General features: G+C 45.0%; 1 long non-coding RNA gene across 2 annotated transcripts in view; it reads left to right on the plus strand.

The window, feature by feature from the left end:
* The first annotated feature begins 1,229 nt into the window (after nucleotides 1-1,229).
* LOC104650686 (uncharacterized) overlaps nucleotides 1,230-21,128 on the plus strand; it is a 28,047-nt gene continuing 8,148 nt past the window's right edge. The window contains exons 1-4 of one of the 2 annotated variants that reach the window (XR_744283.3): nucleotides 1,230-1,340; nucleotides 10,476-10,562; nucleotides 11,739-11,832; nucleotides 14,399-18,066. This is a non-coding gene — a long non-coding RNA (uncharacterized LOC104650686). Of the gene's footprint in view, nucleotides 1,341-10,475; nucleotides 10,563-11,738; nucleotides 11,833-14,398; nucleotides 18,067-21,128 lie in introns of those variants that run through there. The other variant, XR_012518017.1, reaches the window with a different exon arrangement.

Consider the following 21,128-nt stretch of genomic DNA (forward strand, 5'->3'; position numbering starts at 1 on the left):
TTGACTTGTTATGTTTTTAATCCCGCCCCCCAAAAACAAACAAACACACAAAAAAACAGCAGTCACCTTTAAAATGTAAATTCCTCCCTTTTTCAAAGTAACTTGCCTAGAAAATTTTAATGTGTTAAAATAAAATGTAGACAAACCAATTACAACAGTAAAAAAAAAAAAAACTAAAATGATCAGTAACACAAATCGCTTAAGTTTAGCAAAGTGGGTGTTTTTAATCTGTTGGCGGTATCCTATTATACTAATAAGCAACAACGTTTAAGTTATCCCAATGCCTAAAACACCACCATACACATAACATACTTGTCCTTTACTCCGATGAAGCTTAAACTCAGACCCAAAAGCACACCATTTCCCTTTCCTGGCACACTGAAATACACGAGGGGAAATCAAAGAAATCAGATATGTTAAGTGTCGGTATCTTCTTCCAGGTTTGGGTCAAATTCGTGTTTGCCTGCAAATGTCACTGTCCCAGGAAGTCTGCAAATTCTCACTAACGCTGGAGTACAAAGAGGCCTGACCACAGAAACACCTGTCCTAGCACAAGGAAGACCCTGAGTCGCCAGCCCCAAAGCCTCGTCTGCAGCGATGAGGGGCAGGAGGTGGCCGCCGGCCTCGCAGGTGCGGCGGACAGGGTCCCACACCCCCGGCCCGCTTCCAGAGAACCAGGAAACCTGTCAGGCCGGCTGGGATCCACCCTCCTCAGACCCTGGCGCTCCAGCCCAGCGCGGCCCCCGACCGCCCCGGCCTTCCGACTGCATTCTGTCACCTCATCCCTCCCTGGCGACCTCGAGGCCCCGCCACCTTCGCCGCGCAGCCTGGGCTCGGCCGCCCCGGGGACAGGAGTGCCCAGCCGCCGCCCCCGGCCCGCCCGGGCCCCAACCCCTTCAGTTCTTCGGTGGCCCGGTCCCCGCTGACCCCAGGCCGGAGCTCCCGCCCAGCGCTCCCCACCCCTAGCCTAACCCTCGCCCCGCGCCGCGGCTCCCAGCCCACTCCCCAACGCCGGCTACCTGGAGGCAAGGGCAGCAGACCACTCCACCCAGGACCCCAAGCTGAAGAAGGCCTGGTGCCCGGGGTCCGCTCCTTCTCCTGCTCCGCCGCCGCCGCAGCCGCACACCCCACCACCGCCGCATCACCCCATTGGCTCGGTGGTTTGTTCCAGGCCCGCCCCCACACGCGCGTCGCCCAACCGCCCAGAAAGGAGTGAGGCAGGAGGCGGGGGCAAGGCGCGCAAGCGCGGAAGGAGGGGACGCGGCGCGCAACCGCCAGGGAGGCTGGATTGGCCCGCGGAGACAGAGGCCGCGGCGCGCAGGAGGGGCGGCGGCCGCCGGGTGAGTAGCTCCTGAACCAACCTCCTGTGACCTGATCTTCCCACCACCACCTCCAGGAACTTTGTGTTCAACCAATGCAAAACTTTTTTTTTTTAATCTGCAAAACTATGTTTTAAGTTAAAAAAACTATTTAAAAAATAATAATTTATGGGCTGGGCGCGGTGGCTCACACCTGCAATCCCAACACTTTGGGAGGCCGAGGCAGGTGGATCACTTGAGGTCAGGAGTTCCAGACTAGCCTGGCCCACATGGTGAAACCCTCGCCTCTACTAAAAATAAAAATGAGAAATTAGCCAGGCCCCTGTAATCCTAGCTACTTGGGAGGCTGTGGCACGAGAATCATTTGAACCTGGTAGGCGGAGGTTGCAGTGAGCCGAGATCGCGCCACTGCACTCCATCCTAGGCTATAGCGTGAGAGTCTCAAAAAAAAAAAAAGACAAATTTATGAATGCTTGTTTCTCTGTAAGCTGAATTTGAGGTGGCTTACGATAATTCATATCATATAGAAAAATATAGATGAGCTAATAAAATCAGTACTAAGTAAAGGAAAAGTCAGGCCCAGCAGCGGTGGCTCATGCCTGTAATTCCAGCACTTTGGGAGGCCGAGGCAGGTGGATTATCTGGGGTCAGCAGTTCAAGACTAGTCTGACCAACATGGAGAAACCCTGCCTCTACTAAAAATACAAAATTAGTCAGGTGTGGTGGCTCATGACTGTGATCCCAACTGCTACCTGGGAGGCTGAGGCAGAAGAATCCCTTGAAGCTGGGAGACGGAGTTTGCAGTGAGCCGGGATCTCACCACTGCACTCTAGCCTGGGCAACAAGAGGAAAATTCTGTCTTGTTTAAAAAAAAAAAAAAAAAAAAAAGACAAAGAGAGAGACAAAAAGAGTAAGATGATGAAATGCCAGGAATAAGAACACAGATAAGCAGGTCATAGGGGCTTACACAGTTATTAAAATTGGGTCATACATTTGGCTCTGAGTTTCCTGGTGGCCAAAACTAAAAGAAAAACACATGTATATACTTTTCTCACTGTCTCCAAGATTAAACACATTGTTCTTGGAGACTCTCAGTGTTTTCCTAGTTGCAGCTTTCAATTTTTCAGGTGCTTTATATAATGATTTTGAGTAATAAGCAATATCCTTGTATTTGTTACCTATTGTTGGGTAAAAATTGCCCCAAATTTAGCAGCTTAATAAACAATAAACATGTTTTTTCCTCACATTTTCAGTGGGCTAGGAATCTGGGTGAGGTTAGCTGTGTCCTCTGGATCAGGCTCTCATGAGGATACAATCAAGCTGTCAGCCAGGGCTGCAGCTCTCGCAAGGCTTTACAACCCTCTTTCAAACTCACTTCCATGGCTGTTGGCAGGCCTCAGGTCCTCTCTGTCTGTTGGCTGGAGACCTCAGTTCTTGTCCACTTGCACCTCTTCATAAGGAGCAGCTGGCTTGCCCCAGGGCCAGGGATGAGAAAGAGGAAGAGAGAGAAAAGAAAAAGAGAGATCACAGTCCTTTTTTGTAACCTAATCCCAGAAGTGACATCCCATCACTTTCACGTATTTTATTGCTACTGAGAAAATAGCACCTAGGTCCAGCAAGGCACAATAACTAATGCCTGTAATCCTAGAATTTTAGGAGGCCGAGGTGTGTGGATCACCTGAGGTCAGGAATTCAAGACCAGCCTGACCAATGTGGTGAAACACTGTCTTGACTAAAAATACAAAAATTAGCTGGACATAGTGGAACACGCCTGTAATCCCAGCTACTTGGGAAGTTGAGGCAGGAGAATCACTTAAACTCAGGAGGCAGAGGTTGAAGTGAGCTGAAATTGCACCATTGCACTTCAGCCTGGCCTAGAAGGTGAAACTCCGTCTCAAACAAAAAAAGAAATAAGAAAAGAGTCCCAAGAGTCCCAGTAGTCCCTAGGTCCAGCCCATGCTCAAAGGGAGAGGATTATAGAGGACATGAATATGAGGAGGCTATTTACCACAGTCCTCAAAAACATCCTCGCTCTCTCCTCTCACAACATTTTGAGAGGCTGAGGCAGGAGGATTGCTTGAGGCCAACAGTTTGAGACAAGCCAGAGCAACATCGGGAGCTCTGGTCTCTGCAAAAAATACACAAAATTAGCCAGGTGTAGAGGTGCATGCCTGTTGTTTCAGTGACTTGGGAAGCTGAGGGGGAGGACTGATTGAGCCCAGGGGTTTTGTGACGGGGGTGTGGGTTGAGGCTGCAATGAGCCGACATTGCCCCACTGCACTCCCACCTGGATGACAGAGTGAGACCCTGATTCAAAAAAAAAAAAAAAAAAAAAAAAATCCTCTGCATCCCTAATGATTTTCGTAAATGTAAGTGGATTCCTGCAGCTTCCCTTATAGATTCCTTTAGTCAGATAATGAGATCTCTTGATTAACTGTTTTTGCAGATAGTGACTGTTATTTTTCATTACTGTGTAATAGTGATGTTATTGCAGATAGTGACATTTTTCATTACTGTGTAATAATCCATTATATTAGATATTCACAATTTTATTTATCCATTCTACTGCTATTGAACATCTGGCTTATTTTTAGCTATCATGAATTAAGTTGCTATGAACATTCTATAAATGAATTTCGGTGGACATAAGCCCTCATTTTTTTTTTTAATTGGAGAGAGAGTTTTGCTCTTGTTGCCCAGGCTGGAGTGCAATGGCATAATCATGACTCACTGCAACCTCTGCCTCCTGGTTTCAAGTGATTCTCCTGCCTTAGTCTCCCAAGTAGCTGGGATTACAGGCATGTGCCACCACACTTGGCTAATTTTTTTGTATGTGTATTTAGTAGGGATGGGGTTTCATCATGTTGGTCAGGCTGAACTCCTGACCTCAGGTGATCCACCCACCTCAGCCTCCCAAAGTGCTGGGATTACAGGCATGAGTCCCCCTGCCCAGCCAGCATAAGTCCTCATTTCTATTGGGAATACATTAGGAGTGGAATTGATGAGTGAGATAGTATTGATTGCATGTGTAAATACTGCCTCAGTCAATTCAGGTGCTCCAAGTGAGAAGGGGCAGCAGCCTTCAGGCCCACACAAGCATGAACATTAAAAAAAAAAATCTTGAATTTCTTCAAGAAAAATTCCAGGCACTTAGCCCTGCAAAGTCATTGAGCAATGTGATAAGCAAGAAGGTAATTATAGCCAGTAACACAAGCAGCAGCCTAAGGCAAGTCCCTCTCCAGCCAGCAAAATGTTAAAAAAGGGTTGATGTATGTCAGAAAATAGTAAGAGAAAGTGTATGTGAAAGAGGGAGAGAGACAGGAAGTAAAACTAAAGAAAGAGTATAAAGAGAAAAGAGAGAGAAGCTTTTTCTTTCAAAAACTCAGGCAGAACAACTAAGCCAAAATATGTTTTAAAAAGTTTAAAAAGGCCGGACGCGGTGGCTCAAGCCTGTAATCCCAGCACTTTGGGAGGCCGAGGCGGGTGGATCACGAGGTCGAGAGATCGAGACCATCCTGGTCAACATGGTGAAACCCCGTCTCTACTAAAAATACAAAAAATTAGCTGGGCATGGTGGCGCTTGCCTGTAATCCCAGCTACTCAGGAGGCTGAGGCAGGAGAATTGCTTGAACCCAGGAGGCGGAGGTTGCGGTGAGCCGAGATCGCGCCATTGCACTCCAGCCTGGGTAACGAGAGCGAAACTCCGTCTCAAAAAAAAAAAAAAAAAAAAAAAAAAAGTTTAAAAAGAAAAACTGTAAAGTAAAAAAGGAGGGAATTGTGGGAAGTAGAAAAGTTGCTGTAGTCCCAGCTCCACGGGAGGTTAAGTAGGAGGACTGCTTGAGCCCAGGAGTTCAAGGGTGCAGTGAGCTATGATTGTGCCACTGCACTCCAGTCTGGATGACAGAGGGAGACCCTATCTGTAACAAAAACAGTTTGGGGCCAGATACAGCAGCTCATGCCTCTAATCCCAGCCCTTTGGGAGGCCAAGGCAGGTGGATTACTTGTGGTCAGCAGGTCGAGACCAGCCTGACCAACATGGTGAAACCCTGTCTCTACTAACTAGCTGGGCGTGGTGGCACGTGCCTGTAATCCCAGCTGCAGATCTGCACCACCATGCTTGACTAATTTTCTTAAATTTCATACAGATGGTGTCTTGCCATATTGCCCAGGCTACTCTCAAACTCCTGGCCTCGGATAGTGTTGGAAATAGATGCTAGGTACCACAAAGAAAAATTAGCACTGAGACAAAGGCTCTTTCAGCGACACAATTTTTTACTTCCTGGACTGCAAGAAGGGTACTCCCAGGAAGGGTACTCCCACTCATTGTGCCACAAGAGAACAATGAGCAAAGCAGGAACCAGATGAGCTGATCTCAGTTAAGTTCCGTAACACAGGAAGCAGATGCCAAGGTAGAATTTGATGTGCAAGAGATTGACAGGAAAAAAAAAAAACAAAAAACAAAAAACAAAACAAAAATCCTGTGAAGAATAAAGGAAAGCAGGAGCAAGAATAAGCATGGATGGGCTGAGTGAGGTGGCTCACACCTGTAATCCCAGCACTTCGGGAGGCCAAAGCAGGCAGATCACCTGAGGTCCAGACTTTGAGACTAGCCTGGACAACATGGTGAAACCTCATCTCTACTAAAAATACAAAAAATAGCCTGGCATGGTGGTGGGTGCCTGTAATCCCAGCTACTTGGGAGGCTGAGGCAGGAGAACCGCTTGAACTCAGGAGTGGAAGGTTGCAGTGACCTGAGATCACACCACTGCACTCCAGCCTGGGTGACAGAATGAGCAAGACAGAACGAGCAAGACAGAATGAGTGAGACTGTCTCAAAAAATAGTAATAAAAATTTTTAAAGGCATGGATGGACATAGTGGCTCATGCCTATAATCCCAGTACTTTGAGAAGCCAAGGAAGGAGGATCACTTGTGGCCAGGAGTTCAAGAGCAGCCTGGGCAACATGGCGAGACCCTGTCTCTCCAAAAAAAATAAAATTATTAGCTGGGTATAATGGTATGTATCTGTAGTACTAGCTACTCTGGAAGCCAAGGTGGGAGGATTGCTTGAGCCCAGGAGGTGGAGGCTGCAGTGAGCCATGATTGAGCCACTGCACTCCAAATCCTATCTAAAATAAAAATAAAATAAACAAAATGAATATTCATGGAGAGCTTACTGACCACAATGAAGGTCTGACAACTGTTTCAGAGCTCTGCTGAGAGCCCAAAACAGACTGTCCACATAGGAGCTGTTTGTAAGGCAGGAATGGCCTGAATCTGGAATCCTTGGCATGCAGAGTCATTGGCTGGTATAGCCTGGGAAATGTATGCCTCAGCAGGAAACCTGTGGTGGGCCCAAGTGTGTAACAGATGGAGTGTCTTGGCCAGCCAGACCTCTTGCAGTAGGCTCTTTTTTTTTTTTTTTTTTTTTTTTTTTGAGACAGAGCCTTGCTCTGTCACCCAGGCTGGAATGCAGTGGCACAATCTTGGCTCACTGCAATCTCTGCCTCCCAGGTTCAAGCAATTCTCCTGCCTCAGCTTCCCAAGTAGCTAGGACTACAGGCACACACCACCACACTTGGCTAATTTTTGTATTTTTAGTAGAAGTGGGGTTTCACTGAGTTGGCCAGGCTTGTCTTGAACCCTTGATCTCAAGTGAACCGCCTCTCAAAGTGCTGGGATCATAGGCATAAGCCACCCTGCCTGCCCAAGTATATATATTTTGAATGAACGAATGAATGGACACTCAAAAAATGTTAGCTATTAGTATCTTTTCACAAACGATAGGCCCACAGCAAATATATTTTCCCAAATTAAAAGGAAGTCCTCACCACGGAGATTAATTATTTCACCACTCTAGAAAAAAAAAAAAATGAAAACTTTTTAAAAGAGTGTTTTGTAGACTGGGCATGGTGGCTCATGCCTGTAATCCTAACACTTTGGGAGGCCAAGGCAGGCAGATTGCCTGGGGACAGGGTTTTAAGACCAGCCTGACTAACATGGAGAAACCTCTTCTCTATGAAAAATGCAAAATTAACTGGGCATGGTGGTGCATGCCTGTAATCCCAGCTACTCAAGGGGCTGAGGCAGGAAAATTGCTTGAACAGAGTTTTCAGTGAGCTGAGATTGTGCCACTGCACTCCAGCCTGGGCAACAAGAGGCGAAACTCTGTCTTTAAAACAAAACAAAACAAAAGAATGTTTTGTGGTGGAACACAGTGACTCATGCCTGTAATTCCAATGCTTTGTGTGGCCAATGTGGGCGGATTGCTTGAGGCCAGGAGTTACAAACCAGCCTGGGCAATATAGCAAGACCCTATCTCTACAAAAAATAAAAATACAAAATTAGCCAGGCATGGTGGCGCATGACTGTAATCCCAGTTTACATGACTATAAACTCAGAAAAGCTGAGGCAGCAGAATTGCTTGAACCCATGAGGAGGAGGTTTCAGTGAGCCAAGATTGAGCCATTGTACTCCAGTCTGGACAGCAAGAGTGAAACTTCATCACCAAAAAAAAAAAAAAAAAAATTAGCCAGGCATGGTGGTATGTACCTGTATACAGTCCCAGCTACTCAGCAGGCTGAGGTGAGGATTGCTTGAGCCCAGGAAGTCAAGGCTACAGTGAGCCATGATCACACCACTGCACTCCAGCCTGGGTGACAGAGTGAGACCCTGTCTCAAAAATAAGAATAAAATAAAAGTTGATTTTTTTTTTTCCTTTTTGAAACAGTCTCGCTCTGTCACCCAGGCTGGAGTGCAGTGACATAATCTCTGCTCACTGCAACCTCTGCCTCCTGGGTTCAAGTGATTCTTCTGCCTCAGTCTCCTGAATAGCTGGGATTACAGGTGTGCAACACCATGCTTGGCTAATTTTTGTATTTTTAGTGGAAACAAGGTTTCACCCTGTTGGGCAGGCTGGTCTCAAACTCCTGACCTCAAGTGATCTGCCTGCCTCAGCCTCCCAAAATTCTGGAATTACAGGCATAAGCCACCATACTCAGCCAAAAGTTAATTTTTTTTCCCCCTGAGATGGAGTCTCACTCTGTCATCCAGGCTGGAATGCAATGATGCCATCTCAGCTCACTGTAACCTCTGGCCTCCTGGGTTCAAGTGATTCTCCTGCTTCAGCCTCACCAGTAGCTAGGAATAGAGGTGAATGTCACCACAGGCTGGCTAATTTTTGGCTAATTTTTGTCTTTTTAGTAGAGAAAAGGTTTTGCCATATTGTTAGGCTGGTCTCAAACTCCCAGCCTCAGTTGATTCACCTGCCTTGGCCTCCCAAAGTGTTGGATTACAGGTGTGAGCCACTCCACTCGGCCAGTTGAATTTTTTAATAAATAAAAACGAAAAAATGTTTGATCTATTTAGCAGGTATGGGTGCAGGTTTTCTTACTGTGGAGCGCTGAGATCTGGGCTTTGAGTGCAGCCATGACCAAAGAGTGAACATTGTACTCAAAAGGAGAATATTCACCCCTCACCCTCCTCCCATCTTTTGGAGTCTTCAGTGTACCTATTGTTTAACTCCCACGCATGAGAACCATCAGTATTTGACTTTGTTTCTGAGTTATTTCACTGAAGATATGTCCTCCAGTTCTATCCACACTGCTGGAAAAGGCATGATTTCATTCTTCTTGTGAATGGGTCACATTCCATGGTGTATATGTACCATATTTTCTTTATCCAGTCATCTGTTGATGGACACTTAGGTTGATTCCATATCTTTGCTACTATGAATAGTGCTGTGATACACATATGAGTACAGATACTTTTTCATATATTGATTTATTTCCCTTTGGGTAGATACCAAGTAGTGAGATTGCTGGTTGAATGGTAATTCTATTTTTCCTTCTGTGAGAAGTCTCTGTACTATTTTCCATAATGATTGTACTAATTCACATTCCCACCAACAGTGTATAAGCATTCCCTTTTCTCTGCATCCTTGCCAATATCTGTCATTTTCTGATTTTTAATTTTTAATTTTTATAGAGATGGGGGGTCTCATTATGTTCCTTGGGCTGATCACAAAGTCCTGACCTAAGTGATCACCCACTTCAGCCTCCCGAAGTACAGGGTTACAGGCAGGAACCACCACATCTGGCTGTTTTCTGACTTTTTATTAATAGCATGTGCTGGATACAGTGGCTCACAACTGAAATCCTAGAACTTTGGGGGGCCTAGGCGGGTGGACCACCTGAGGTCAGGAGTTTGAGACCAGTCTGGCCAACATGGTGAAACACCATCTATACTAAAAGTCCAAAAATTAGCTGAGTGTGGTGGCACACACCTGTAATCTCAGCTACTTGGGTGGCTGAGGCAGGAGAATTGCTTGAACCCGGGAGGCAGAAGTTGCAGTGAGTCAAGATTGTACCACTGCACTCCAGCCTGGGTGACAGAGCAAGACTCTCTCTCTTTTTTTTTTTTTTTTTTTTTTTTTTTTAGGCAGAGTTTTGCTCTTGTTGCCCAGGCTGGAGTGCAGTGCCACGACCTTGGGTCACCAAAACCTCCGTCTCCAGGTTCAAGTGATTCTCCTGCCTCAGCATCCTAAGTAGCTGGGGTTACAGGCATGCACCATTAAGTGAGGCTAATTTTGTATTTTTAGCAGAGATGGGTTTCTCCATGTTAGCCTGGTCTTGAACTCCCAACCTCAGGTGATCTGCCTGCCACGGCCTCCCAAAGTGCTGAGATTACAGGCGTGAACATAACCTTAACATTGTTCCATGATGAGGTCAGGTCTGTCCTCCTTGCCTTTGAATTTGAGAAGGTCTGTGACTGGCAGAAGCGATTCAAGGTATATCATAAAAGGTGACACCATTTGTCCATAGTCTTCCTGGGATACTTGCTCTTTCACCTAATCGCCATGCTGTGTGGAAGCCCAGATCACAGGGAGAGGCCACGTTTTGATCTTCCAGTCAACAGTCCCAGCACAGGTTTCAGATGACAGTCAACATCAGTTGCCAGACAGGAGACTGAAGAAGGCTTTGTGATGACTGCAGCCCCACTGCAATAGCATGAGAGATCCTGAGTGAAAATCACCTACCTGAACCCAGTCAACTCCCAGACCACAAAAAAAATAACAGATTGTTATTTTAAAAGCCTAAAGTTTTGGGGTTACATATTATGCAGTAAGAGTAACTTCAATATCTTCCTTTCCTTCTAGCTTTTTGAATCTCACTCACTAAACCTAGTCTCTCTTGGAAGACCTCCTCTGCCTCAATCAGCATTTTCCCCGTAGACCCAGCAAGAGGTAGGTTGGGTTTTCTTCCTACTCTTCATGGCCACTCAGAAATAATTTCTTCTTCTATTTCCTCTTCTTTCTTCTTCTTTTTTTCTTTTTTTTGTGGCGGAATCTCACTCTGTCGCCCAGACTGTAGTGCAGTAGCACAATCTCAGCTCACTGCAACTTCTGCCTCCTGGGTTCAAGTGATTCTCTTGCCTCAGCCTCCTGAGTAGCTGGGATTACAGGTACCTGCCACCCACACCCTGCTAATTTTTGTAATTTTAGTAGAGACAGAGTTTTACCATCTTAGTCCAGCTGGTCTTGAACTTCTTGCCTCGGGTGATCCATCCGCCTCAGCCTCCCAAAGTGCTAGGATTACAGGCATAGGCCACTGTGCTTGGCCAGATTCTTTTTATTCTATTTCTTCTTCCTCTTCTTCCTCCTCCTCTTCCTCCTCCTCCTCCTCCTTTCTTCTTCTTCTTCTTCCTCCTCCTCCTCCTTCTCTTCTTCCTCCTTTCCCTCCTCCTTGTGCTTCTTCTCCTTCTTTTTCTTCCTCTTCCTCCTCTTCATCCTCTTTCTCTTTGACAGGGTCTCACCTCCCCAGGCTCATGTGATTCTCCACCTCAGCCTCCTGAGTAGCTGAGACCACAGGTGCATGCCACCATACCTGATTGGTTTCTTTTTCTTCTTTTTATTATTATTATTATTATTATTATTATTATTATTATTTTGAGATGGAGTTTTACCCTGTTGCACAGGTGGGAGTGAAATGGCACAGTCTCAGCTCACTGTAACCTCCACCTCCTGGGTTCAGGCAATTCTCCTGCCTCAGCCTCCAGAGTAGCTGGGATTACAGATACATGCTACCACGCTTGGCTAATTTTTTGTATCTTTAGTAGAGATGGGGTTTCACCATGTTGGTCAGGCTGGTCTTGAACTCCTGACCTGATGATCTGCCAGCCTCAGCCTCCCAAAGTGCTGAGGTTACAGGCGTGAGCAGCAGTGCCTGGCCTGATTGGTTTCTTTTTATTTTTTGTAGAGATGGAGGTCTCACTATGTCGCTCAGGCCAGCCTCAACCTCCTGGGCTCAAGTGATCCTTCTGCCTTGGCCTCTCAGAGTGTTGAGATTACAGGTATGAAGCACTATGCCCAGCCTCATGTTTCATCTTCTTTAGCTAACCTAAGTGTCTCTGTGTTCTCCAGCACTCTGTTCCCTTGAAGATTCAATCTCCTGTGTGACTCCTGCAAATACTGGGATCTTTTTAGAATTTCCTCTCTAAGAGCCATTCACAAAGTGGTGAGTTCATTTGCCCACAGTCCACATGGCAGCCAATAGCAAAGCCAAGCAGCAGCTGTGCCTGGGTCTCCTTCTCCTGGGAGCCCAGGAATAAATTATTCAAAAAATAATTAGCAAAAAGCTTTACCTTGTTTTATTTATTTAGTTGGTGATATTTTCTAATATAATTAGTTTTGTTGATATAGAAATTTTTAGAGGAGAACTCTTTGGGTTAAGAACAATGCTCTTTCTTTCTAGTTGCTCTAGAGAAGAGGAAGAAGAAGAAAAAAGAACAAAACCCATTTTAGGAAACCTTTAGCCATGAGTAGAGCACAGCAAAGTGAAAACTTTCTCTTTTATATAAGAAATATATTTTGGCCAGATGCAATGGCTCATGCCTGTAATCCAAGCATTTTGGGAGGCCAAGGCAGGCAGATCACCTGAGGTCAGGAGTTCAAGACCAGCTTGGCAAACATGGTGAAACCCTGTCTCTACTAAAAATACAAAAATTAGCCAGGAGTCGTGATGGCCGCCTGTAATCACAGCTACTCGGGAGACTGAGGCAGGAGAATTTCTTGAACCTAGGAGGCAGAGGTTGCAGTGAGCTGAGATTGCACCACTGCACTCCAGCCTGGGAGACAGAGTGAGACTCTATCTCAAAAAAGAAGTAAAAGAAATATATTTCACAAAAGTACATTTAATGCAGGCAAATTATGAGCATCAGAGAAATTGGTCTGGAGTCCAGAGATGCAGTGTTGCATTGGTGACAGGAATAGTTCAGGACCCCAGCTTTACCGCATTCACATTGATTGAAGGGTTGGTGACTGCATATTTTCCAGGTTTAAACGATATTGGACATAGAGCAGCTGTTCTTAATTTTTTTTTTTTAAGTGGAGTCTCGCTCGTTGCCAAGGCTGGAGTGCAGTGGGATAATCTCGGCTCACTGCAACCTTTGCCTCCTGGGTCCCAGTTTAAGGAATTCTCCTGCCTCAGCCTCCCATGTAGCTGGGATTACAAGCATAAGGTACCCAGCTAATTTTTGTTTCTTGTTTTTTTGTTTTTTTTTTTTTAGTAGAGATGGGGTTTCACCATATTGGCCAGTCTGGTCTTATACTCTTGACCTCGTGATCCACCCGCCTCAGCCTCCCAAAGTGCTGAGATTACAGATGTGAGCCACTGTGCCTGGCCTGTTCTTAAATTTTAATGTGCTTAAGAATCACCAGGAAAGTTGTTAAAAATTAGATAAGCAGAGATTTAGACATTTAGGGATTTAGATTCAGAGTGCTGGAAAACACTAAAAAATCTGCAATTTACACTAAAAAATCTGCAATTTAAACCAGTTTCTTCTCTCCAGGGTGAATCATCCAGAGGCACTTGTCTTCATGCATTCTATGCTGCTGTAACAGATAATTTATAATGAACCCCAACTTTATTAAGATCTGAGCCCAACATAGAATAGAAATGTCTCCACTTTAGAGGACAACCGGTTTGTCCTTTGCCTTTTACACCCGTTTCAGCAAGCAGTGTTTCTCAACTTTGTGTTTGTGCAAACTCTTGAGCAGCACAAACTCCTGAGCTAAGAGACACTCTACTCTGTTTGCAATTGAGGGCAAAGGCTGGGATCCCTGGGCACAGCTCCAAACTACTTTTCCAGAAGTCTGGGGTGGCAGGAAAAAAAAGCATTTATTTATTTATTTATTTATTTATTTTGAGACAGAGTCTCACTCTGTCACTTAGGCTGGAGTGCAATGGTGCCATCTCGGCTCACTGCAACCTCCACCTCCTGGGTACCAGCTATTCTCCTGTGTCAGTCTCCCAGGTAGCTGGCATTACAGGCATGTGCTTGAGGTTAGAAGTTAGAGACCAGCCTGGCCAACATGATGAAACCCCTCTCTACTAAAAGTACAAAAATTAACCAGGCATGGTGGCTGGCGCCTATAATCCCAGGAACTCAGGGGAGTCTGAGGCATGAGAATTGCTTGAACCCAGGAGGCAGAGGTTGTAGTTAGCTGAGATCACTCCACTGTACTACAGCCTGGGGGATAGAGCAACACTATATCTTCAGGAAAAAAAAAGGAGGAGCATTGGAAAGTTGTATCTAGAGGCATTCAATGAAATTTGATGTTAAGAGACAGGGAAAGGGGAAAAATGGAGAGTGAAGAAAAGCGACACTTCAAGAGTTTTACTCATGTTTTTATCAGAGATAGTGTTTCTTGGACTCTTCTCCATTAAAAAAGTGGCCAGGTATAGTGACTCATTCTTGTAATCCTAACACTTTGGGAAGCCAAGTGAGGAGGATCACTTGAGGCCAGGAGTTCAAGACCAGCCCAGGCAGAGTAGCAAAACTCTATTGCTCCAAAAATGATTTTTTTCAGATTAGCTGGGCACAGTACTGCACACCTGTAGTCCCAGCTACTTTGGGGGCTCAGGCATGAGGATTGCTTGAGCCCAGGAAGTGGAGGTTGCAGTCAGCAGAGATCTCACCACTGCATTCCAGCCTAAGTGGCAGAGCAAGACCCTCTCTCTAAAAAATTTTTTTTAATTGCCCTTGGAATTATGATTCATATATATTCCCTATGGTTTCCAGGATGTCAAGGAAAAAATAAGGAGGCAGAAAGAGAGAGAAGAAAAGAAGAAATTGAGCAAGAATGGAAGAAGGGCGGGGTGCAGTGTCTCACACCTGTAATCCCAGCACTTTGATTGGCCAAGGCAGGGAGATTGTCTGTCAGGAGTTCAAGACCTGCCTGGCCAACATGGTGAAACCCTATCTTTACTAAATTTGTAACTATCTTGAGCAGACATATGAGGAGAAACAGGTCATTGTCTCCAATATCAAAGGAATAAACCAAAATGTTGATTTTGAACAGCCAACACTTTCCCAAGAAGCTGCCACAGTGTGACCTCACAGGGCTTCCACCAGCATAGAGTGTCAGAATTAAGGCATCTGAGGCTGGGTCACTTTCTTGCAGAGGCCCCACTCAAAACGTGGCCTGGAGTGATCAAAAGATGTTGATATGGCAGCTCCTCACCAGATGTCCTGCTCCCACTCTTGCCCCTCCATCTCCTACAACTTCCACCTCCCGAGTTTAAGCAATTCTTTTGCCTCAGCCTCCCAAGTAGCTGAAATTACAGGCAATTGCCACCATGCTGGGCTAATTTTTATATTTTTTAGTGGAGACAGGGCTTCACAATAGTGAAGAATTAGAATCAACCCAAGTTTTCTTCCATCAGTAGAAAAAATAAAGGAAATGTGGCAGCCAGGCGTGGTGGCTCACACCTGTAATCCCAGCAATTTGGGAGACCAAGGTGGGCGGATCACCTGAGGTCAGGAGTTTGAGACCAGACTGGCAAACATGGCAAAACCCCATCTCTACTAAAAATACAAAAATTAGCTGGATGTGGTGATGTGCACCTGTAATCCCAGCTACTTTGAGATGCTGAGGCAGAAGAATCACTTGAACTTGGGAGGCAAAGGTTGCAGTGAGCCGAGATTCCACCGCTGCACTTCAGCCTGGGTGACAGAGTAACACTGCGTCTCAAGAAAATAAAAATAAAAAACAAAGTGAATCAGAGGATAAAAGAGCTACATTAAAGCAACTGAAAAAAGTCATGGAAATTAGAGATAATAGTCTAACACTGGGCTGTCAATTGGTGACCCTGAGTTAGAGAACCTAAAAAAAAAAAACAAAAATAACAAAAACAAAAAAACAAGGCTGGGCACGGTGGCTCACACCTATAATCCCAGTGCCTTAGGAGGATAAGGTGGGAGAATAGCTTGAGGCCAGAAGTTCAAGAAAAGCCTGGGCAACATAGCAAAACCCCATCTCTAGAAAAGTAACAAAAATTAGCCTGGTGTGGTGGTGCATGCCTGTAGTCCCAGCTACATGGAAGGCTGAGGTGGGAAGATTTTTTGAGCCCAGAAGATTTTTTGAGGCTGCAGTGAGCTATGATGACACCACTTTGTTCTAGAACCTGGGTGACAGACCAAGGCCCTGTCTTGAAAGAAAGGAAGAATGTAAGAATGGAGGGAGGGAAGTAAGGAAGGAAGAAGGGAAGGAAGGGAGGAAGGAAGGGAGGGAGGGAAGGGAGAGAGAGTGAAAAAGAAAGAAGGAAAGGAAGGAATGCAGAGAGAGGGAAGTACATAATCAGTAGTCAAAGGGCACACCATATACCTGGAAAAACTAATGCAGAATGACTGGCCTAGAGTTATCTGGCTAAGCTATTGAACATCAATGATAAAAAAAAAAAAAAAAAAAAAAAGTACTCCACTGGACTTTCAGCAGGAAAATATAATGCATATGTGAGAAGAACCTCCAGCCAGCCTCAGACCTTCCTATAGCTCCAGCCAGAACCAGATGACAATAGGGTCAGAACTTAAAGAAAGAACTAAAAACACGGAAAATGAATCAAGAATATTCTCCCAAGAAAGATGTCATCCAAGTACACTCGCATTAAACAGAAAGTCTCAAACATGCACCAATTTCAAAAATAGAAAACAGACTTTGAAGCAGCTGTGGGTGAAAATAGAAACTGCAGATTAAAAAGAATTATGACACTTTTATCTTTTTTTATAATTTTAATGAATGTTGAATGAAAAGATATCACTTGCACATGGACATTAATCTGAAGTTCAGAAATGTTGCCACCTTACTTCTGTTTCCTAAGCTTCTGTTGTATCAAGCAAAATTAAAGTTATATATATTTAAACTAAAACACATACAAAATACGTAGTTATTTTTAATCCATTCATTTCTCTAACTACCTATTTGCACAAAAAGAGTTTTGAATTAATTATCACCTTTCTTTTGTTTTCGTTTTTGAGACAAAGTCTCACTCTGTTGCCTAGGCTGGAGTGGAATGGTACAATCTCGGCTCACTGCAACCTTCTCCCAGGCTCAAGCGATTCGCATCCCTCAGCCTCTTGAGTAGTTGAGATTACAGGCACCCACCACGACACCAGGCTAATATTTGAATTTTTAGTAGAGATGGGGTTTTGCCATGTTGGCCAGGCTGGTCTCGAACTCCACATTTCAAGTGATCTGCCCACCTTGGCCTCCCATAGTGCTGGGATTGCAGGTGTGAGATATTGCACCCAGCCATAATTTTATGATTTATTACATTGCTTTTCTGTTCTCTCTCTCTCTATCTCTCTCTGACAGGGTCTCACTCTGTTGCCCAGGCTGAAGTCTCAAACTCCTGGTTCTAGTGATCCACCTGCCTCAGCCTCCCAAGTAGTTGGGACTACAGGTGTCCATGACCATAACTGGTATTTAATTTTTTTTTAGATGGGATATTGCCATGTTGCTCATTTTGGTCTTGAAATGCTGACTTCAAGTAATCTGCCTGCCTCAGCCTCCCAAAGTGCTGGAATTACAGGCATTAGCCACCGTGCCCAGCCTCTTTGTACTTTTCTATAGGATTCGGATTTTATATAATAATGACAAATAATTTTTACAAAAGCCTTTGTTATTCTAAACCTTTTAAATTAAGCAGTGATTAAGAATGAACTACAGAAAGTAGTATTTATTCAGCACCTATTATATACTAGATATTTTGCATGTAGTGGACCATCTAATTGACATATGAAGGCAGGAATTATAATCTTTATTTTCCAGGAGACAAAACTGAGGCTTACAATTATTTCTTAACTCCAGAGTTACACAGCTGCTGCCAAAACAAGTGCCCCTCCCAGTAGCCTGCCCACTTCTGGTTTTATCAAATTCAACCACCTACTTCTATCCCCACATCTGTGTACAAGAATGTTTGCAAACACACACACACACACACACACACACACACACACACACACACACACACACATTTCTGCAATATTCCATCTGCCTAGGCTAGGAGCTTGTCATGAGAAACCAAATGCAATAACTATTTACTGACCAAACCTGTTATTCAACACCTCTATGATCTGGGAAATAGTTTCTGATTTCACACTGATGAGGGCCATACTGAGGTCTCAAGAGAAGTAATAATTACAAAGCATCCTCATCTATGTGAAAGGGTATGATGTTCAGATCTATTCAGCCCTTTGAGATGCTCTGCTGGAAGGTGATTGAGGTAGAAAGTACTATTGACTCATGGTCATCTTGGTCCATGGTCATTAATAATGATAATTTGCCAGGTGCGGTGGCTCAAGCCTGTAATCCCAGCACTTTGGGAGGCCGAGGCGGGTGGATTACGAGGTCGAGAGATCGAGACTGTCCTGGTCAACATGGTGAAACCCCGTCTCTACTAAAAACACAAAAAATTAGCTGGGCATGGTGGCTCGTGCCTGTAATCCCAGCTACTCAGGAGGCTGAGGCAGGAGAATTGCCTGAACCCAGGAGGCGGAGGTTGCGGTGAGCCGAGATCGTGCCATTGCACTCCAGCCTGGGTAACAAAAGTGAAACTCCGTCTCAAAACAAAACAAAAACAAACAAACAAACAAAAATGATAATTTGTACTTCTTTCATGTTTGTGCTAAGGGTGGTTTCAAAAGCTGGAAGAAGCTTATCAATTTCTAGTTATGGGCCAGGTGCAGTGGCTCACGCCTGTAATACCAGCACTTTGCAAGGCCAAGGTGGGTGGATCACGAGGTCAAGAGCTCGAGACCATCCTGGCCAACATGGTGAAACCCATCTCTACTAAAAATACAAAAATTAGCTGGGCGTTGTGGCATGTGCCTGTAATTCCAGCTACTTGGGAGGCTGAGGCAGAAGAATTGCTTGAACCCGGGAGGCGGAGGTTGCAGTGAGCCGAGATCGCGCCACTGAACTCCAGCCTGGCGCTTGGCAACAGAGTGAGACTGTCTCAAAAAAAAAAAAAAATTCTAGGTATGGAAATATCTCACAATATATATGTGGGAGTGTGTGTATGCTATGTAAATATATACACACATATATTCACATATAAATATATGCACACATTTTTACATATATATTTATAGTATACTAATTAAAAGGTAAATTTTTTTTTTTTTTTTTTTTTTTTTTTTTTTTTTTTGAGACTGAGTTTCGCTCTTGTTACCCAGGCTGGAGTGCAATGGCGCGATCTCGGCTCACCGCAACCTCCGCCTCCTGGGCTCAGGCAATTCTCCTGCCTCAGCCTCCTAAGTAGCTGGGATTACAGGCACGCACCACCATGCCCAGCTAACTTTTTGTATTTTTAGTAGAGACGGGGTTTCACCTTGTTGACCAGGATGGTCTCGATCTCTTGACCTCGTGATCCACCCGCCTCGGCCTCCCAAAGTGCTGGGATTACAGGCTTGAGCCACCGTGCCCGGCCTAAAAGGTAAATTCTTAATGATCCATGAAAAGAGAATGGCAGGTCAGGTGAGGTGGCTCACACTTATAATCCCAGCACAGGGGGAGGTTGAGCGGGGAGGATCACTTGAGCCCAGGAGTTTGAAGCTGGCCTGGGAAACATGGTGAGATCCCATCTCTACAACAAATATAAAAATTAGATGGGCATGGCAGCCTGTACCTAGGGTCCCAGTTACTCAGGAGGCTGAGGTGGGAGGATGACTAAAGCCAAGAAGGCAGAGGTTGCAGTGAGTCGAGATCACACCACTGTGCTTCAGCCTGAATGACAAAGCAGTGACTTGCCTCAAAAAAGAAAAAGAAAAGAAGAAGAAAAGAAAAAATTGGTATCCCAGAAAACTTTAAAATATCTATATATTCACAAATGTATGTAATCATGGTATATTAATCAAAAATTCTTAATACTTCATGACAAGCAAATGACAGGCCATGGATGATGGCTCATGCTTGTAATCTCAGCACGTTGAGACACCCAGGCAAGAGGATTGCTTGTGTCCAAAAGTTTAAGACCAGCCTAAGCAACGGAGTGAGAACCAACCTCTCAAAAAAATCAGAAATCAGTTATGGGGTGGTGGCATATGCCTGTAGTCTATGCTACTCAAGATGCTGACTTGGGAAAATCAGTGGAGGCCAAAAGGCCAAGGCTGCAGTGGAGCCATGATCACATAACAACACTCCAGCCTGGGTGACAGAGCAAGACCCTAAGGAAAAAAAATTAACTGTAAAAAATATAAAAAAAGGGGCTGGGCGCGGTGGCTCAAGCCTGTAATCCCAGCACTTTGGGAGGCCGAGGTGGGTGGATCATGAGGTCAAGAGATCGAGACTATCCTGGTCAACATGGTGAAACCACGTCTCTACTAAAAATACAAAAAATTAGCTGGGCATGGTGGCGTGTGCCTGTAATCCCAGCTGCTCAGGAAGCTGAGGCAGGAGAATTGCCTGAACCCAGGAGGCGGAGGTTGCGGTGAGCCGAGATCGCGCCATTGCACTCCAGCCTGGGTAACAAGAGCGAAACTCCGTCTCAAAAAAAAAAAAAAAAATATATATATATATATATATATATATATATATATATATATAAAGAAGACATGAAATGAGAAGCTACCACATCCATGGCAAAGACAGACAGCCCAAGCAGAGGCCCATTCCCCTCTGAACCCCCAGAAGACAAGAAAAACCACGAGACACTAAATAAAAGAGACATCACTGTGGCCGGGCGCGGTGGCTCAAGCCTGTAATCCCAGCACTTTGGGAGGCTGAGGCGGGTGGATCACGAGGTCAAGAGATCGAGACCATCCTGGTCAACATGGTGAAACCCCGTCTCTACTAAAAATACAAAAAACTAGCTGGGCGTGGTGGCGCGTGCCTGTAATCCCAGCTACTCAGGAGGCTGAGGCAGGAGAATTGCCTGAGCCCAGGAGGCGGAGGTTGCAGTGAGCCGAGATTGTGCCATTGCACTCCAGCCTGGGTAACAAGAGCGAAACTCCGTCTCAAAAAAAAAAAAAAAAGAGACATCACTGTAAAAAGACACAGGCAAAATTTACTACAAATCTGTCAAAAATACACTCACCAGGTTAAAAGTAGAGACAAGTGTTTAGCCAAGGCACACTGCTAAAAAATGAACAAATGAGAGTCCAGGGAAGCTTTGGGCTTTTTGATGCTGTTAACGATCAAAGACCTGTAGAGCCGGACCCAGAAGAGGCCACTGTGAGGCAAGTGTAGGCAAGAAAAAACCACCATGAGGCAGGAGATGGCCTGGAGTGTCCACTAAGAGGCAGAAGATAAGCCTGGAGAGGCCATGGTGAGTCAGAAGCTGGTGTAAGAAAGGCCGCTGTGAAAAAAAAAAAAATGCTGAATCTTGAGAGGCAAATGTGACACAGGATGGGGCTGAAGAGGCCAATGTGAGGCAAACAAAAGACCTGCCAAAATGGCTGGAAACAGGTAGTAACAAGGTCAGAAAAGGCCCAGATAGGGAATAGCTGTGCTGAAGAGGATGTGGTCAGGCAG

This window comes from Saimiri boliviensis, chromosome 6 (genome assembly GCF_048565385.1).
Source record: "Saimiri boliviensis isolate mSaiBol1 chromosome 6, mSaiBol1.pri, whole genome shotgun sequence".
NCBI classification, from domain to species: Eukaryota; Metazoa; Chordata; class Mammalia; order Primates; family Cebidae; genus Saimiri; species Saimiri boliviensis.